Source organism: Dama dama, chromosome 1 (assembly GCF_033118175.1).
Source record: "Dama dama isolate Ldn47 chromosome 1, ASM3311817v1, whole genome shotgun sequence".
NCBI lineage: Eukaryota > Metazoa > Chordata > Mammalia > Artiodactyla > Cervidae > Dama > Dama dama.
In genome coordinates, this window is record NC_083681.1 from 40314509 (window position 1) to 40335069 (window position 20561).

General features: G+C 43.1%; 1 protein-coding gene across 9 annotated transcripts in view; it reads right to left on the bottom strand.

Moving 5' to 3' along the window:
* The window catches only part of TEAD1 (TEA domain transcription factor 1), a 265476-nt gene that overhangs the window by 196580 nt on the left and 48335 nt on the right, over positions 1 to 20561 (bottom strand). The window contains exon 1 of one of the 9 annotated variants that reach the window (XM_061147441.1): positions 10005 to 10022. The exons of the other annotated variants lie outside the window; for them this stretch is intronic. The gene's annotated coding sequence lies outside the window, so the exon portion shown is untranslated. Of the gene's footprint in view, positions 1 to 10004; positions 10023 to 20561 lie in introns of those variants that run through there. 9 annotated transcript variants of the gene reach the window in all.

A 20561-nucleotide genomic window follows, 5' to 3' on the forward strand; every position in this document is an offset into this window, starting at 1 on the left:
CACCAGGCCAGAACCACCAAGGTCCCCTCAGCACTGAGACGAAGGAAGACAGCCACGGCACAGATCCAACACTTCTTAACATCTGTCAAAGGTGATTCAGACACCACCCCTGCCAGCACCTGTTTAAAATACTGGAAACACTTCCACACAGGCTGGAAAGAGTCAGGGACCCAAGCCTGACGAATGTCTGTCCCCTTAGCTCCCGCCCCTCTTCCAGAGCCCCCAACCTCCTCACTATCCAACAAGTACAGGGTAAGTGCCTGGCATAACTGGGGGCCTCCAGTGGTTTCCACTGTGTTGATGTCCACACTGTCTGTTAAATATTTTAAACATCACCCTTTTTCACATACCATTTGTAACTCAGGATATGCTTTATAAATATTGTTAATCCTCCCCTCCAACCAGTGCCTCAGATACCACTGTTTAAAATCTTCATTACCATCACATCAGGGCTGTTTCTTAAATTCATTCTCTAATATTCTATTTTTAAAACTGAAATGGACAATTAATAGAAAGAACTTACCAAGATGTTGGCAGGGGGGAGAGGGGGCAGTTCTCACTAAATTATTCTCTACAAAGCACAGTGAGTTGGTTCAGACAAAGACAAACATCACAATCCTGAGGGTCATGGACCTAGTAGAAACACCAGTGACACTGATTCCCTCAAGAGTAAAAGTTATCTTCTTAAATCACAAGAGACGTGGAGGAGCTCTCAGGTCCTCAATTATACTCTCAGCAAGATAAAGCAAAAATACAGAAATGCTGAAGTCTAGAGATAAAAGGAGTCAGTACAGCCTAACTTACGCCCAGACCACCCTGGTACTGGATTACTCTATAACACCAACAAAAGCAGCATGTGGGGCAGGGCATATCACTATGCACTCGGAAGCATGACCTCTACCTTAGCCCTCTCTTCACAGGGCTAACTATTTTCTGTGGGAGAGGAGAGATAACTAGTTCTGTTATCTGTGGAACAGAGTTTCATTTCCTTCAAATGTTTTTGTCTATCCTCTACTGGGGCTGCCAGGGCAGGAACACCAGCCAGGAAAAGGAAGAAGGACAAACAAGGGGTCTGTAAAATCAGGCTTTCAAAACCAAGACGGTGTCAGCCTAGATACATTACAGCACTGTCCAGTATAGCGGCTGGGAAGGTGGCTCAAGCTGCAATCAGCTCAAAGACAATGCCCAACCACACCTCCATGGCAGAAGAATATACTCCAAACCCCAAGTCACTACGGGGGCTAAGGCTTCTTTGCCAAATCAGTATAATTCTAATTGATGGGTATAAAAATATTTTTGATTCTTAAAATCAAATATAATGGCTAAAATTTAAGGAAATGCCTTGCAGTAGTAGACGGAAATAATATTCAGAGCTAACATTTATTCCTCACTACTGTGTGTGAGGAACAGGGTTTAAGACTCTACTTTTATTATTTCTTCTAATCCTCATTACAACTCTTATTAGGTAGAGATATAATATTACCATACCCATTATTCAGATAATGAAGCAAATGCAAATAAGGTTTAGAAACAGTAAGTCTTTTATCCACAGATAAAATAGAAAATCCAGATTCAGATCTATCTCACCTTGAGTTCAAGGTCTGTCTTTGTGATAGAGTGAACCTCTCATCACTGGAGATAATCAAGGAGCAGCTGCACAATCTCTTAACAGGGATACTATGGAGGGAACTAGAGTAGGAAGAATGTCAGAGAAGGTCCATTCCAACCCCTGATCTATGACAGATGAAAACAAATTGTCTGCTCTATGCTGGCCAGCAGGCATGGGACCTGAGGAGTAGGACAGAGGCAATAAATGAAGTCGGCACACTTTTAGAGTCAAGATAAGGGACAGATGCTCTATCTTTCTGCTCACAATAAAAAGCAGCTAAAAAGCAAGGTCACTGGAGAGTGTCCAGACTCTTGGCCACTGGGACCCCAGCAGAGCTGGCCTAGAAAGCAATGATGCCTCTTTCTCCCTCTCCAGAAATGCAGTGGCACAGATGAGCCCCTCGCTACTGCAGGGCCAGGAAAGAGTTCGGACCCTTATACCTGAATTTTTTTTTTTTCTAACACAAAGCTAGTATTTATGGTGAATTAATGACTCAAATTTGTACTGGAAAATATCAAGGACATAACCAGAAAAGGAAATGAGTGAACAAGTCACACAGGAGAATAAGCATATGACAATACATGCCTCTTCACCAGGAGGGAGAAAGGATGGCAAATTCAAGCAAATTTAAAGTGTTATTTTAAACCTCCTAATCAGCAAACCTTAAAAGAGCAATAACATCTGTAGTGAATATAACCCAGGAACTATGCTAGAGGTATTGGGGATGTGAAGATCCAAATGGCTATACTTACTAAGAGTCTCAAAAGGCTGAAATTCTTTGACCTAATAATCCTAACACCAGAAATTTATTAAGAGAAAATCCCATGGGAGAAAAAAATTAGGAGCACAAAGACGTACATTACAGAATTGTCTGTACTACTATGAATGGCAGAATGATTAAGAAAACCACAGCACAAATGCAAAGGAAAACTGTGTGTTCATTTACAAGAAAAATCAAAAAGTACAGACAAACAAAGGAAAGTTACTCAAAGCAAAATACAAAAATACAAATTTTTTAAAAGCAAAATACAAAACTGTGTGTATATGTATTATCTACATAGTTGTGTGTATATATGTATGTGTGTGTATACATATGCAATTACAACTCTAACTTTGTGCACATTTCTACAGAAGTGAAAAAGAAAACTGTTACTGTTAGGAGGGTGACATTATAGGTTTTTATTTTACACTTTTTATGTTCCATTGTTTTGTAATTTTTAATAAATTATTCTGACTTTCTTTAAGAAAATTTAAGTAAACTCAGATACAAGAGATATTCAAGCACCTAAATACAAGAAAGCTTGGAGGTCCCGCACCTGTGAACACTTGCACCCTGTTTTACCACTAGGATCCACCCAACCAATCTCAAACTCCATATCTAGTCTTCACAACCTCCGAATGCAGACACAAGGCACAGATTATAACTGACTTCAGGTAGACCTAAGGACTTAAAGTTCCTCTAAACATTTCAGTAGCAATAATGGCTAAAACTTACAGAGAGTATATATACTGTACCTGACCATATTCTAAGCAGTTTTTATGTCAATGCATTTAACCCTCATAACAACACTATAAGAAAAGTACTATCATTATTCCCATTTAGAAACAAGGAAACTAAGAGACAAAAGCCAGGATCTGAACAGTCTGACTGCAGGGTCTAAACTGATAACTACCCAACTAGATTGTGTAAAGTATAGACAAGTCTCCCAGCTGCTGCTCTGCTGGTCCTCTTTTCTGAAATGTCTTTCCTCCCCTTAGCCACCTACACAGTTGCCACACATACTTCGGAGGCCAACTCAAGTGCTACCTCTGCAGCAAAGCCTTGCCTGGCTCTCATGTCATCTGCTACATTGCCTCTCATATGTCTCATGGAACTTCAAACACACAACTACAGTTTCACTGATACTGCCTAGTAATTGCCTGAGTCCACCTTCCTCATAGACGACAAGTTTGGGATGAGGAGCAGACAGAGGTAGTCTTTGTCTTATGGGTCACTAGCCCAGTGTCTGGCAGGTAACATGTAATCAAAGAGGGAGGGAGAAAGTGAAGAAGGATGGATGGGTGGCCAGAAAACTGCATGAATGACTACTCATTAAAGGCAGTAGAGAATGAATGCATGTGTTGCTGGGTGACTATTTCACACATGCTTGGGGTTAAAATAAAATAGGGCCTTGAAGAGTATTCATCCTCAAACAGGAAAGAAATCCACGAAAACAAGGATAAACCTTGAGGACATTATGTTAAGTGAAATTAGGTCACAAAAGGACAAGTATACATCCACACATTCTAGTTTTTATGGGGGCTCATTGAACCAGCTCCTTCACATACCAATGGATGACAGTACTCAAAGATATTCTAACTTGAAACTGAAAAAAAGGTGGGGGAGGGGGAAGTAGGAGGGGTGGGATGGGGCGGGGAATTCAACTGCAGATGGCCAGACAGGTTCCTACTCCTCCATTAGAAAAGGGGAGACTTGTGTGTGTGTGTGAACAGCTTATTTCCAGAATCTCTACCCCTCCCCTCCAGAGGTACAGCTCCGTGCCCATCATCCAATACCCAGACTGAGACCCAGGTGCCAGGCACAGCACAGGGGCTTAAACACATCGCCTCTTCAAATTCTCTTGAGGTCAAGGGAATATTTTCTTCTTTGCAGGAACAAAAGTTTAAACGGCAGTTTGGTCAATTCGTCAGGCACCTATTCTTCAGGCTAAAATTAGAAAACATTCTTTAAAGGCTGATAAATCTTTATCAATACTGAAGGGTCAGTCCAAAAGGCAGAGGAGGTAATTGCTGTTCTTTGCCTAGACCATTTTCCCTTCTTCAAGGCAGCTGGTATCTGTACTGAATTTCCTCTGTAAGTGTTTCTGCCATATAAATTACTTCACCACCCCTAAAACTGTTCTGCTGCACATACCTCCAAGTCTGGTGCATGCCTCCCAGAGGAGAACAAACTTTTAGATTTGCTACTGAGCAAGTGTGTTTTCTTTACACTCCCCCGCCACCCTCCTAATTACTGGGCAAACTATGAAGAGCAAGGCTCATCCCCTCTGGAACTCCACTATGCAAAGAATATAGGACCCAACTGAAGAGTATAAGTGACTTCCAGCATGAAGCTGACTTTGGGGCACATGTACACATTTGAGCTACTCACAGCTCCAACCAGGTCAGGCTGAAATGAAAGTAAAGACTGTCAAGGTAAGAGATACACCTGCCTGTGTGTTTCTGGAAACCCTCAATCAGTAAGCAAAGTCCTCACATGAATGTTAGGTTTTGTTCTTACTCATTCACAAAAAATCATAGGTAAAGGACATTTGAGGATCTGAAATAGAGAGGACTGACACTCAAAGGACATTTTTAAATGGAGATCATGATTACTTTGTCTCTCTCTCTCTTTTTTTTTTTTTTGCTTAGTCTTGCCTCTTTAGTCAAACTCTTTAGTCAATTAAAACACATTAATTACGGGGACAGAGATGTGTCAACACTAACTCTGAGGACTTAATTTCTGCTGGGAAAGATAAGACAGGACAATATAACCTTTAGCAAAAGAATTTTCCTCATCTATAAACAAGGGAGCCAAAACAGGACTTTAAAGTAGCTGTCAAAAGTAGGATTCTATTTCTACTCCATTCAGCTGTCTATGGAACAAGCAGAATTCTGGCCCAAATGTGGGTGGATTGTCCAGCATTTGAATCTTGTTACTGACCACATCATTCATTCATATACACATGTGTGTATGTGTATATATATACACGTATATATATACACACAAACATGTATACACACACATATATGCACATTCTGACAGCACTGTTGCTTCTGAAAGAAGCAGACTGTGACAAAATAATAAAAAAAATAGTGTTTATAATTCTGTCCAACCGTTTCTAAAGGCTTTTAATACCTTTTAATAAAATTATGGGTAAATTTTAAAAAGAAAATACATTCTCATGTATAACAACTCATTTAAAAGAGAAGTAAAAGCTTCATTTGGCTGTCTATCTCAAAGAAATACTTCTTGCTTCCCTTTCCACCCCTGCTTTACCAATGAAACTACTCCATGAATGAACAGGAATCAAAAACCCAGGTTCCAGCTGGAGTCCATGACATCCCATATGTCCATCAAAATTGATAAAAATTCCCTATTTATTTAATATGTTCAAGCCCCATTCAATAAGCTTGAGGATTATACCTTCATCTAAAACTCAGAATACAGTGATTATTCAGACACTGAGATTTTTTGGGTTTAAAGAATAATAACTGATCAATTGTTATCTTCTAAAGAAGAGAGATGACCGCATCGATCCCACTTTACCACCAGTTGAATTCAACAAAGTATCTAAAATCCTAAATACACAAATAATACTCCCAATTCCATGTGCCTTCTTTAAATTGAATTATTTCTATTTTAAGATGTATTGCTATTATGCAATCCTGTGTTTCCTGAAAAGTTTGTTCTAGGTAGGGCAGTGGCATGTTCATGTGCTCTCACACACAACACACACACACAGTCAAGAAAAAAAAATCACTTTGGTCTTAACAGGCTGTAAATACATTCACATACTCCAGTTTTGAGCAGAGATAGTACACGAGAGGAAGAAAAAAAGGATACATTTGGAATTTCAGGATATTGCATATAGATTCAAAGAAATCTGAGAGGCAATTTGCCAGAGCAAACAAATATCATAATCGTATTAACATTTTAAAGGAGACTGTGTTCCCAGTTTACACATACTGGTACAGTGCTTGAGGGACTGCCTTATTCCCTTCTGTAGATGTGCAGATAAAGCATGGCCTACAGAGAAACATTTCCTACTTCCCTCCTCACCCCTGCTTTATGTAGGGCTGGGACACAGAAGTGTTAGGTACTTGGACTGCTCATAATTTATTTCGGTGTCATAAAACACATACAAGCATTTGTTCAATTAGCCTTAAACAGGCATGTGGCCAACCCTGGGCCAGGCTTTGCGCTGGAGAGATAAAGATGAGTAATAAACACGCACCCCGCCCTCAAAGATCCCACAGCCCAGTGAGAGGCAGACACATCAGCTGAAACCCGAGAATCCAAAACAGTGCAGAGCACAGAGTAAGTGCTCGAAAAACACAAAGCAGGTTTAGGAGTCAGGGAGGGCAGGCAAAGATCTACCCGGGGATCTGGAGCTGGGTAGGGAGCCTGACTAGAGTGTGGAGGGCTGGGCTGGAATGCACACTCCACCACTTCGCTGCAGTACCAGGGCAACGTGTGTAATGTGGTCACGCCTCAGTGTCCTCATGTGCTCCCTCTCAGGGCAGTGATGAGCTAACATACAGGGAAATGCCCGGATTGGCAAACATGTTAACCCCATCTCTGTCCAATGGCAGCCCCTGGTCTGTGGCAGGGACCAGGAATGGCAGAGAACCACTGCAGGAGGAGATTTTTTTTCCTACTTCTTTCTCTCCCTTTTCTAACCCTTCCTGCTAAACCTCCTTTCCCCAAAGTTGACTCAGAGTGAATGAACCAAAAAAGGAAGTGGGAGGAAGGGAGAGGGAAAGAGAACCCTGGCTAACGGTGAAGAAAAGATGGCCATCCTTTGGAGGGGAAGCCATCAGTAGTTCTAAACTAGAAAAGGGAAAACACAAAAACCAACGAAAAACTCCTGAACCAGATACCTAAAACATTTCAACTTCTGCTGGTTAAACTGCTTTTCTGGATAGCCTCGGACTCTCGCCAATTAGCTGGAGTTATTTTCTTCCCATCTCCCTGTTTGAACTTCCTTTACTAAATTAAAATAATTGCAGCACATTAACATTTAATCAACACAAAAGACTAAAGCAAGCTCAAATATAATTTTAGATCTTTCATTTTCTTTTTTTAAAGAAACAGCTGCTTGTGTATTTTTGTATATCTAGTGATGAATGCTCACTTGTTTACATCTATATTTTCATGCACACATACACACACATTATTCAAGTAGGTGTACATCTATATACAAATATAAACCAGCCTCCTTGTAGTTGAGGGAAGCGTGACAGATACCAGCATGCAGGGGGAGGCAGCAGGAAAGGCAAATTGAGTGTCTACCCCAGAATCCTACAACCTCACCTCGCACCAAAAACTAAGGTCCTATGCAATGAAGAAGCCAGGAAATTACGCAGAAGACCAGGGCTGGAGGTGAACAAACTCCAGGGACTAGACCCAGCCCCTAAAGAACCTCTCCTAACCCAGAGGGACGGCATGGGGATGCAGGTGGGAGGGGGGTTCAGGATGGCAATGTATGGCAAAACCACCACAATATTGTTAAGTAATTAGCCTCCAATTAAAATTTTAAAAAAAACCTTTCCCTCTTCCTGGAGGAAATCTTGCCTTTCAGTAAACAGGACCCTTGTCCCAACCAAGAGAGCTGAAACTGTTGGGGGGGGGGGGGGGGCGGGGGGGGGGGTGGGAGGGCGCGGAGCAGGAGCCCCAGCACTGCCTTCATGCTGCAAAAGCCCACTGCCACATGGAGGGATCTGGAATCTTCACATTGCTGTCCCTCCATTCTCATGAGGTTAAGAAATGCTGCCAAGTTCACTGCAATCTACCTCAGCAGGCCTTTACTTAGCAGCAGCTATGCCCCAAGCCCAGCGCTCAGACCTCACTTCCCATGGCATCATCTCATGTGTGTTTCACAAAAAGAAGGAGGCAGTATTACTCTCCTTTCAGAGGTGAGGAGTCTGAGGATCAGAAAAGCTGATGAGGGGCCAAAGGCAGAGACCACAGTGGGTAAATGGAGGAGGCCCCAGGCCACTTTCACACCATAATGACTGGCCCAGGGCTCCGAATCTGAGCTCCTGGGCTCTGGTCTCCCTCCAACTCTAATCTAAGCGGAGTCAATGGTAAACAGGTCTTACCTTTGTGAACCTTAAGCTTAATGACTATAAAAGGAAAAAGAGAAGCCAACTTTTGTTCTGTACCTTCCAAGACAGTCAAATAAGAACCCTCTCTGTGATCATGATTCAGCTCAGTTCTCAGAGGTGGCGTGGCAGTTTCCCATCATCAGCTCTCTCAGCAAACAACATGGTCCCTGTCCCCTGCCATTGCTGCTCTCTCAGCTCGGGTTTTCACGGCCTCAGGCATTCACCTACTGTGCCCGGAGGAATCCCTTTACTGTCTGCCTTCCTGGAAGACATGAAGATCCTTCTCAACAATTAACTCCAGCCTAACCGAGCAATGCTTGAGCAACCTCAGAGGTCTCTATGCTTATCTTTACTACATCTGATACTCAGGTTTTATTCTCTTCAACCCCACTGTAGGCTCCTTACCCAGAGACCCAACCTTGACTTCTCTAATATTTGTCATCACTATGACACTACCACCAAGCCTTTGTACCTGGAGAGAAAGCCAAACAAATATCCATATGTCAACATTTTCTGGGTAACTGTGAGGTCACATAAAATAAAAACTGAAGTAGGAATTAGGTTTTTTAAGAAAAATAATATGATATGGTCTTGGCCCCAAACAACTCACAACCCAGTGAGGAAGACGGAGACATAAATGACTGCTAGGATCTGCTGAATCATTTGACACTGGAATTTGCCAGTGACCAGGAGTTGGAAGGGACAGTCACTCTGAAGGATGAGAGAGTCTGCTCCTGATACTATCTCAAAGGATATGATAACTGGCTGACTTTAACAAGGTAGAAATTTAATAAGGATAAACGTCAAGTCATGCACTTAGGTCCAAAAAAAAAAAAAAAAACACTCACAAGTATAGGGTAGAGAAGATCACATGAGAAAGTCTTAAGGGATTGGGTTGCCCAAAAGCTCAATGACTCAGTGTGATGAGGCGCCTATGAAAGCGACTGCAGTATCAGGCTGCCCTGAGTAGAATGCTGCATTCACAGTAAGAAAAGTGAAATCTCAAATCTGGGTCCCAGCAATCATAGAGGGATGAACAGTCAGAAGTGTGCACATTTCAGAGAGTTGACAGGAGTGTGACACCATGTCCTAATAGGAATGAGGATCGTGAAGCTGGAGAAAGAACAACGTACATAGCTACAAGAGTCATCTTCAAACTAGTCTTGAACTTTACCATTCCACTCCCAGAAACAGACAACAGAGATATAGCTGACCTAACCTATAGAGGCACTGACATTAACCCAAAAGCAGGGGTTTAAAATATGAGAGGGAACAGGCAAAAATATCTGATGAAACTGAATATATTACCTATCTCATTATAAAATAGTGTTACCAACTGCAGTATCATAAATAGTTATTGATAGGGAAGTAAGAAAATTCTATCTATAAGGAAAAGAAAATTACAAACTACTATATACAAAGAGTATGATTCATTTTGTAAAAACAGCAACATACACATACATCAAACACTGCACTGAAAATGGTATGGAAGGCAATGTGATATGAAGCTCACAACACTGATTACCTATGAGCAGCGAAGTTATTGATAGTTTCCAATTCTCTTTTTTACTTCTCTATATTTTGCTTCTCCATATATTCTCAATGTTTCAGAGTGGACAAACACTGTAAATCTGGAAAGAAAAACTCTCATAAATGTTCCAAAAGAAAATGGGCTATCTGAAAGCTCTAACATATAAAAAGAGGAATTAGGCTTATAACTTAAGCAGGAAAGGGGGATTGGGATTAATGGGTGAAGATTCTAGGAGACCTTATTTGACTCAATATAAGACAATGGTCTGTGAGAGAAATAACAGTTCCACTGTTATAGTGAGCTCTCCAACAAAAAGGCTGCGCCTCTAGAATGTTTTGAGACTATCTGGGGAAATACCGTACTGTCGGGAATACAGCACTGTAGGGAAAGCCTCCATGGTGTACAGGGTTCGCTTCTCCTAAATCTATATACTTCAAATCCTTTTAGTACTGCTCAAGTCAACTATGCTGCAAAATCCATAATACCTCTATTTCCACTCTCCAGATAAATTCACATCCTCATTCAAGCTTTTAGGATCTAGTTCTCTGTTCTCTCACCACATCAGAGCCAATGGAGTACAACTCAAAGAACATCCAACTGGGAATCAAAGGTTCAGATCCCAGCAGCAGCACTGGAAGGAACACAGCCTTGGACAAGTCACAATCTCTAGGAGCCTCAGTCTGCACAACTGTAAAATGGCAGTAAAATGTATACAACCTCACAAGGTAAAGCTGATTTTTCAAGATAAAGCCTGTGAGACTGCTTTATAAACAATAAAGTGCTTTACAAGCAAAAGACAATACATTCCTGTCATGAGCGCATATAAGCAGAAGTTGGATGGGCAGTTACAGGGATCCTACTCCACTGGGAGCAGAAAGCTTTAATTCTGAGATCATGTGATTCTACCTTGTTGTTCAAGCATCACCTCCACCAAGAGGTCCTCCGCTCCTTTCAACTTTCTTCTGACTTCTGACACCAGAGTATAGCAATGACTGCTTTTTCTCAAACTTCTAAGATTGAGTTGATTTTTCACTATGATGACATTTTCTTGAGACAAGGACCAAGACTTCAACCCCCAGTGCTGCTGGTAATTCACAAATGACTATTGGTGATTTGACTGAACCTTAATAGAACCCCTAGGGCTTCTCAGGTGGCTCAGCGGTAAAGACTTCACCTGCCAATTCAGGAGACACAAAAGACACAGGTTCGATCCCTGAGTCGGGAAGATCCCCTGGAGGAGGAAATGGCGACCCACTCCAGTATTCTTGCCTGGAAAATCCCACGGACAGAAGAGCCTGGCGGGCTACAGTCCATGGGGTCTCAAAGAGTTAGACATGACCGAACATGCACTCCAGCTCCAACACCCCAAGACCCCTACTTAAAGGACCAGCGCTATCGACATCAATATGGAAACATGTTACAGTGCTGATTCCCGAGCCAAGTCCCAGCTCCACTAAATCACATCCTGCACTTTCACAAGATCCCCAGATGATTCCTATGCTAACAAAGTGAGGTTGCTGCTGCCGATGTACAGACTACCTTCAAGAAGCAAGGGCCAGGGGCACGCTCATTCAACAAGATCTCTCTCCAAAGCCCAGCAAAAGGACTGACTCACCCTCTCACTCGTTTATTCAGTCATTTACTCACTCAACAATAATATATTATGTTCCTATACCATGCCAAGCACTTTTCTAGGCACCAAGTCTGTTCGCGCAGGTGTAGTTGAATGGTAAGGATCCTCTAATACTAGAGAGAATGGCCCCATCCAGCTGCCTGACCACAAAATCCAGCTAAAAACAATTTAAGTGCCTGTGAATTCCAGCTCCTCCAACCCTGGCCCTGCGCCTCAATTGCTTTGCAGGTGTCAGGGCTGATAACTCTTCACAAACCATGGAGAACCCACCCACACAACAGCCACAGCTCAATGGTTTGGGCACAGCCCCTTTATATTTCTGCAGGTGTTACATTCCAAAAATACTTCTTACAAAGCATGGCAGGAATTCTTCACTGAGGAAAGAAAAGAGGTTCAAGAAGGACCTGATTTTTCCCGAGGGACAGAAGAGACTAAAACCTCTCACAGAGAGGTTTACATTTTTAAAATGTATTTATTTTATCAACCACATGCTCGCAAGTCAAATATCCCCTCAAAGACATTTTGCAGACAGAGATATTCTGGGAACATACTGGAGGCAGCTTATTTATCCACCGCTATTATAAGACTAGCCCGAAGGGATGAGTATCAGATGCTATCTCCCGCTGAAATGACAGTCTGCCCGCCTGCCACCTCGATGCCAGGTCACAGCTACTTCATGCCCCCAAATAGCCCCTGCTTGGCCCTTAAAAGACTGCCTCTGCCCCACCGGTCTTGCAAGAGGCTTCGAATTAGCCCAGGTCACTCCCAATGGGAAGGGCTATTAGTTTGCTTTAAGAATTCTGCAACATCTTTGGGGTCTGTAAACTGACAACAGAAAATGTAATTAATATACAAACACGATACTAATATGGAATACTGCCACAGTGCTGGAAACCCTCGGGGGCTGGTAGGATCCCAGGCAAACTCAGTTCTTGGATTTTATTGTCCAAAAGGGAATTATAAGAAAGCATACTCCGGTCAGCTACAACTGTCTCAAAGCTCTCTCCTTTACTATCTTTAACCAAATTATCCTTCCGGTCACAAGATTTAGCAATTAGGAAAGCTTTCCACTTCTGTAGGTCCTCTCTACCTTAGACTAGTAACTGTTTCCTTCCCCACAGTGAGCATCCTGGGGTGGGGGCTGGCCTTCTATTCAGTTCAGTATCTCTGGAGCCCAGAAGATAAGACACTAGGTCTTCAGTAAATACTTACAGAATGATGACAATTCATTCATCAAGCATCTAATGAGTGCTGAGTTTTAGGATTAGAATACTAAATACCCAAAGACGAAAAAGAAATAAAGAAATGGTTATTAGCTCTTGTTGACCTTTGGAGACTAAACAAAACAAGAAACAAGGACTATAAAAAGCCTGGATGCAAACTCCAGTGTGAGAGATGAGGGAATTCCTGGAGCAGAGCAAGCCAAGTGCAACAGAAATGGAATTTTCTTATCCACGGCATGTCACACAGATCCACCCCCAGTCTGTAATTCACTGTGCACTGCACGCATTTCCCACACTCCAGCCTCTTACTCTGCAACTGGCCAAATTTCTCATCTGCCTTTTAAAATATCAGAATATACTGTATGGGATATCCTGTCTTCCCACTAACCTGTCTTATTTTCAGGAGGATCACAGCTCATACCACGGTGTGCTTCTCAGAGGCATTCTGACTTTACTTTCAGTCCCAGCTGTAAGGCTGTTAGCACCACATTAGAGAGAAGGACAGAGGCGCGCAGGTTTGCCACAGGCTGTACCCCTGGACCCGACTCACATCCCTTCTAAATCCTGTGTTCTCGTCACCGACCCACTTCCTCTCCCGGGCATCTCTCTCCACCCAGCACCGCTGCCCAACAGAAACACAACATGAGCCACACACACTTCCTACTAGCCTCATTAAAAAAGGAAAAAAGAAATGTGAAATTAATTTCAGTAACTTCTATTAACCCAGCACACCCAAATATTATTTCATCCTGTAATCAATATTTTAAAAATTGCCAATAAGGTATTTCACCTTCTTTTTTAGTACCAAGTCTTCAAAGCCCAGGGGCCACTGGACACTGATGGAGCAACTCAATTCTAGGTGCTGAACGCACTGTGGCTGGTGGCTACGGACTGCACGGGGTGGACCTATTGTGAGCACTTCTTACACATGCTTGAGTCTCAGGGAGCCTAACACCTGTTGTTTCTAAGTACCTAAAGGACAATCATAAAGCCTTTTCAGTGGCACCAGTTTCTGCTGGATATGAATTGGGGAGGCCCCAGATTTCAGCTGACATAGGTTCTCCATGTTTCAGGGACTTTCAGCTCCAACCTTCAAGTCTCATTGTAGGTACCACTCCTTTAAGGAAGCCTCTGTGGCTATGCCCCCGACAGAGCCCCCAAAACGTCACACCTCCAAACCCTGACCCCATACTGTGAGTGCCTGCCCCTCTGTGTTACCCACTACTGGATGTTCCTTGAAACAAGACTCTTTCATTCATTGCCCAAGCCTTATCTCCCAACATAGCACTGCCTCAAAAAATATTTGCCAGATGCATGGATGGATGGCTGGATAAATGAATGAAACCCCTCCTAACACAAAATCTCTCTCTCTAGGCCATAGTTTCCTCCTCTGTAAAATCTCCATGGTTCCTTCCAGCTGTGAAAGTCGACAAGGCCATGGAGCAACTTGCATTGCTCACGCCTGGGTCACAATACCAACTGGGGCACTTACCCTGAGCCTACATCGCACAACCAGCTTGACCAGCCATCTGACACAGGAGGGAACACTCAGACTGCACTTGAGAGGTTATTTCTCTGGACCAGTGCAAAGGGGGGCAAAACAGATTATTTTCAGGTTTTCAAAAAGTATCCTATAAACTGCCTGCTATTCCAGAGAACTACAGAAATGTCTATGTTGTCTCATGTACATCTTTCCTTTTTTTTTTTTTTTTTTGGCTGCAACTAGAAGCATTTAGGATCTTAGTTCACCAACCAAGGACAGAACCTAGGCCCCCTGCCATGGAAGCGAAGAATCTTAACCACTGGACTGATAGGGAAGTCCCTCTCATGTAATTCTTGAAAAGCTTCCCTAGCCAATCATTTATGTTTCTTATGCTGTTGTTCTTTTTCAGTTGCTAAGTCATGTCCAACTCTTTGCAACCTCATGGACTGTAGCATGTCAGGTTCTTCTGTCCTCCACCATCTCCCAGAACTTGTGCAAATTCATGTCCATTGGGTTAGCAATGCTACCTAACTATTTCATTCTCTGCCTCCTCTTTTGCCTCCTGCCCTCAATCTTTCCCAGCATCAGGGTCTTTTCCAATGAGTCACCTCTTCCCATCAGTGGCCAAAGTACTGAAGCTTCAGCTTCAGCAACAGTCCTTCCAATGAATATTCAGGGTTGATTTCCTTTAGGATTGATTGGTTTGATCTCCCTGCTGTCTAAGGGACTCTCAAGAGTCTGCTCCAGCACCACAGTTTGAAAGCATCAATTCTTTGGCACTTATTCGTCTTTATGGTCCAGCTCTCACACTCCTACATGACCACTGGAAAAACTATAGCTTTGACTATATGGATCTTTGTTGGCAAAGTGATGTCTCTGCTTCTTAATATGCTGTCTAGGTTTGTTATAGCTTTCCTTCCAAGGAGCAAGCATCTTTTAATTTCTTACATAGAAAATGGCTAATTTTTGCCTTTAATAAATGAATATCATTAAAAGGTCACAAGGTCAGGTTTCAAACTCCAAAGTCCTGGTTTTCATCGTCATTGCTAGCTACTTGGTCATCAATTTCCTTATCCATAAAAGAGGGGCAACAAAATAACCAGATCACAGAGTTGCTGTAATGGCCAGAATGCCTTATGCACTGTAAAGGACCAAGTGAATGTAAACTATTACAGAAACTACTTCTTCCGAAACATGTCAAAGTGAGAAGACAGAGCAGTCCACAAATAACACTGCCAATGGCCAGGCCCAGGCCTGGGGAACTCAGGGAAAAGCTAGAAGGAACCCAGTGCACTCCACTCCTGGGCAAACATCGAACAGGCCCAGAATTCATGTCTGCACAAAGCCAAGCCCCAGACGTGCTGGCCAAAGATCTGGGGTAGGAAGCAGTCCAGAGGGCAGGCCCCCCAGGTAAACAGGCATCTGTCTGGCAGGCCCCACTGGGAGGTGGCCGTAGGGGAAGCTGCCTACTGGAGCGCAGAGGACAGCACAAAGGAGCCAGGCATCCGAGCCAGGTGGGGAGTGTCTATCTCAGAAGGGTAGGGCCCCCACTGAGCAAGGGGTGCTGCCCTCTGTCAAGCCAAGCCAAGGAGCTGGAGAAAGAGCTTCATCTGTCCTTTCTTTCTCCTGCAATGTTTTCAGGGGTGTCTGAAATTTCCCAAACTAGTTCTGCCCATTTCAAACAGGAACTAGGTTTGCATGTACGTGTGTGTGTGTACACGCGTTTTATTATTTCAGAAGAAAGCACTTTGCAGTCTGAGAATGAGTCATCAGTAATCCTTGTCAATTTGCCAGCAGCCTGCCCCTCTTCATTACAAACAGAAAGATAAAAGCTCTTGCACTACATTAGCTGGCATACGCCTCCACAGACAGTACAAATAAATTAATTGTGCCTCATCTCAAACAGCCCGGGAGGTGTGCGGGAGGGGAAAATGCGCTCCGTCTTGTTTCATTAACAAATTAAACTGCAATAGAGCCATGACCATTCTCTTACGTACAGACGTCCGGCTATTTGGCCAACACCAGACGGTGGCCCATTTGGGGCGGCACTACCTAAGGTCCACACATTAATAAACTTGTGTCTCCTGCTCAGAGGAGTACAAGTCCTTTACCCCTTTCATGGTCCTTGGAGAGGGGATGGTGTGATCCCAAGGGCCACTATAAGGACACCTGGGGGACCAGAGTCATCCATCTCATACTGGGCGCTACTGCAAAAGGGAGGAGTTTCAATCACTTACCCCAGGCAAATAAACAAACCAGTTCTGCGGCTCTGGTATGTACATCACAGTGAAAGAGTCTGCCATCAAGCAAACTCTGTCACGCTGAGGATGGTGAGCATTCCAGAAAGAACAAAGTTATTCAAGACCGACTTGAAAAACAAGTCAGACTCCCCTTCACCGCAAGCTAAGATTACACCCTCAAATACACCTTCCTGCGATTCTGAGAGGACTGCTTTTGCAGTGCAGTTAAAAGCAATTTGCTACAACGTTGTGATTTTCTTTACCCTGATTCCTTACTACATAATTTAGGCAACCTGCATTTTAAAGTTGAAGGAGCAGGACTGAAAAGCTGATCCTTTCATGTTTTATCTCCAAAGGGACAAAAACAGTGCTTACAGGGGAGGCAGGGGACAGGAAGTGGGGTGCTGAATGCTAGAAGGAAAGAACAAAGTGGACTCTAAGGAGAAGAGGAAGGGCCCCTCTCCTTTGCAAAGATCACCCCATTAACCGGTGACCTGCAAGGACATTAAGATCCCAAACAGTCAATCCAACTGCAAAATATGTCCGAAGTGTTTATCATACCGATGGCCTCTGAGTTTGGGTACTGGGAGTTTGGTTTCTTTTTTGAACTGTAAAATCTAAGAATCTAAAAAATTCTAAGCAGAAAATCTGACCTCACATGGCTAGGTCCTGCCTATAACAAAAAAAAGAAAAAAAAAGAAACTAAACCTAAAGATGGAGAAGGCACTGGCAACCCACTCCGGTACTCCTGCCTGGCAAATCCCATGGTCGCAGGAGCCTGGTAGGCTGCAGTCCACGGGGTCGCTAAGAGCGACAACTGAGCACAACTGAGCGACTTCACTTTCACTTTTCACTTTTATGCATTGGAGAAGGAAATAGCAACCCCCTCCAGTGTTCTTGCCTGGAGAATCCCAGGGACGGGGGAGCCTGGTGGGCTGCCATCTCTGGGATCACACAGAGTCGGACACGACTGAAGCGACTTAGCAGCAGCAGCAGCAGCAGCAAACCTAAAGAAGATAATAATGGGGATTTTCCTGGTGGTTCAGTGGTTAAGAATCTGCCTTCCAATGCAGCGGGTGCGGGTTCAATCCCTGCTCGGGGAACTAAGATCCAACATGCCGCAGGGCAACTAAGCCCACACACCACAACTAGAAGCCTGCGAGCTGCACAGAAGAACCAACACAGTCAAGAAAAAAAGCATTATAGTAATGAAGCCAGATTCAACCTTATCATAATCAAAGAAATACCAAGTAAACAATGAGGTATCATTGAGCCAAACCTTTGTAAAAGTGACTTTATCTAATGGAGGCCAAGTGGTTGAAGCTAGTATCTTACTGCATTGCTGGTGGCATTGTAAACTGGCACAAGTCTCCTGGAAAGCAATTTAGAAATATTCATCGAGAGCCAAAAAAAAAAAAAAAAAATTGTGCCCTTTAACCCAGAAAGCCTGCTCTTGGAAATCCACCCTGAGGAACTAATCTATAATAAGGATGAAGCCGTATCTCCAAGTATTATTTATAATAGCACAAAACTGTAGGGGGAAAAAAATCTAAATGTCCAATAATAGATGAGTGGTTAAATAAATTCAGCCTGTGGGATGATAGATTGTAAGAAAGACCATTAAAAATCATTTTGAAGACTATGTAACCATTTGGAAAACATTTGCTTAAGGTTTACTGAAAAGAGCAGAATACAAAATTGAGTCTACATATGATTACAGCTATACAGAAATATGTCTGCATGCAGACAAGGGTTAAAAGGAAAAATGAAAACAGTTGTGGTAGGATAGCGAGCTTGTGGGTGAACTTTTTTCTTTTTTTCAATCTTTTTATTGTGGTTATAGCATTTTATCTTGTGAAAAAAGAAAAATCATGGGGTGCATATGCAGCTGCTCAACTCACATTCAAAGGATGAATCGAGAATCTGGGAAACCAAGATGCTAATTTGGGACATGGAGCAACATCTAGCACTAGTCTCTATCCTAAGCTTGCCTGGGTCCCTCCTATCACATCTCTCAGCCCGTGAGGTAGGCTGACGAGCAAATAGATGCTCGGAGAAGCAGGAGGAGGTACCCAAATCTGTACGAAGCTACAAATGATGATAGGATGAGACTTTACATCAATTCTGCTCCAAGGCCCCAGCCCATCCTGTCAACTGCTGCCGCTAGTTTCAAGATCCCTCCCATCTCTGGGAAATAGTTTCCCCCTTAATAAAATGAAGAGGTTCAACTTTCTTCCAGCACTGTGTGGATCCATCCACGTATGGTTCATAAACCACCTGTATCCAACTCACCTGTAAAGCAGGTTAAAGCTCAGATAAGTGGTGCCAAACCAGACCTGGTGAATTAGAGACAATTCTACTAGACGTATTGATGGTTCAACTGAAAGAGTTTTCAAATTTGTGAGGTTCAAATGTGACATACATTCAGTAGAAACCATACTTCAAATTTCAAATTCTGATCTTTTTCCTAGGTTACGATAAATGGTACAATACTATCTCATGATGCTGGACAGCAATTACAAGGGGTAACTGTTTCCCCGTCCAGTCTGTTTTTCACTTGCAGTACAGTATTGAATCAATTACACGAGACATGCAACACTTATTATAAAAGAGGCTTTATGTTTTGCCCAACTGTAGGCTAAGGTACGTGTTCTAAACACATTTAAGATAGGCCAAGCTAAGCTTTGTGATGTTTAGTAGGTTTTAGGAGTAACAAATGCATTTCAACCTACATTATTTTCAATTTAGGATGGGTTTTATCAGTTTTATGACATAACTCATCCTAAGGGGAGGAAGATCTGTAATACAAACTTTCTCAATTTTACATGGCAGAAGAAGTCTGATTTTTCTTTACAATTAAAGTATGTAAAAGTTAAGGAATATCGGGATGTAACCCCGTCGAGGAAGATCTGTATCTGGGAGTAGAACACCTGAATTTGAATTTATCCAGCTACCCAGGCAATTCTTCTGCACAGGAATACTTGAGAACCACTAGTTAAGAATCCTGGGCTTCCCTGGTAGTTCAGCTGGTAAAGAATCTGCCTGCAATACGGGAGACCCTGGTTCGATTCCTGGGTCAGGAAGATCCCCTGGAGAAGGGATAGGCTACCCACTCCAGTATTCTTGGGCTTCCCTGGTGGCTCAGATGGTAAAGAATCCACTTGCAATGCGGGAGACCTGGATTTGATCCCTGGGTTGGGAAGATCCCCTGGAGGAAGGCACGGCAACCCACTCTAGTATCCTTGCCTGGAGAATCCCCATGGACAGAAGAGCCTGGCAGGCTACAGTCCATGGGGTCTCAAGGAGTCAGAGACGACTGACAAAATAAGCACAGCACAGTAAAAAATCCTGCAAACATCTGCCAGATCCAAACACCCAACTCATATGTCCATCTCCCCACACATAAGAAAGTCCCCTGGATTGGAGAGGTGGTTGGGTTTAGAAGCCTGTACTTACTCAAATGAGGAGTCATTGTCAAAGAGTGAAAATGTTTTTGTTTTTAATGTTTAAGATGGAAAAACACAAGTGTCTGTGTTCCTCAGACACTTCTTTTTCTGGTGAAATAATTCCTGGGCTCACAGATGTTACCCAGTGTCATATGCCCGTGTTTAGCATAGTGCTGGGAACATAATAGGTATTCAAACCACCTGTTGAAGAAACAGAGATGTGAATGACTGCTCGAGCTGGTAGTGAGGCAGTATCTTGCATCCAACTGCACTTAATGTTTATTTTGCTTGCCTGTCTGCCCGCACCTGGCGGAAAGGCCCGTGATGTGGGGGTGGCGTGCAGAGCATCCCCTGTGTCCTGCGCAGTGATGCTGTGTCCCTAGACGCTAGAACACGGCCTGGGATGCTGTGCATTTGTCAACAGTGGTTGAGTCAATGAACAGTAGGCACCAGCAAGAGCCAGAAAAAAATGTGAGGGCTCCTGGATCTGGTCATCTCATCCATAAACAGACACTGTTCCTACAAC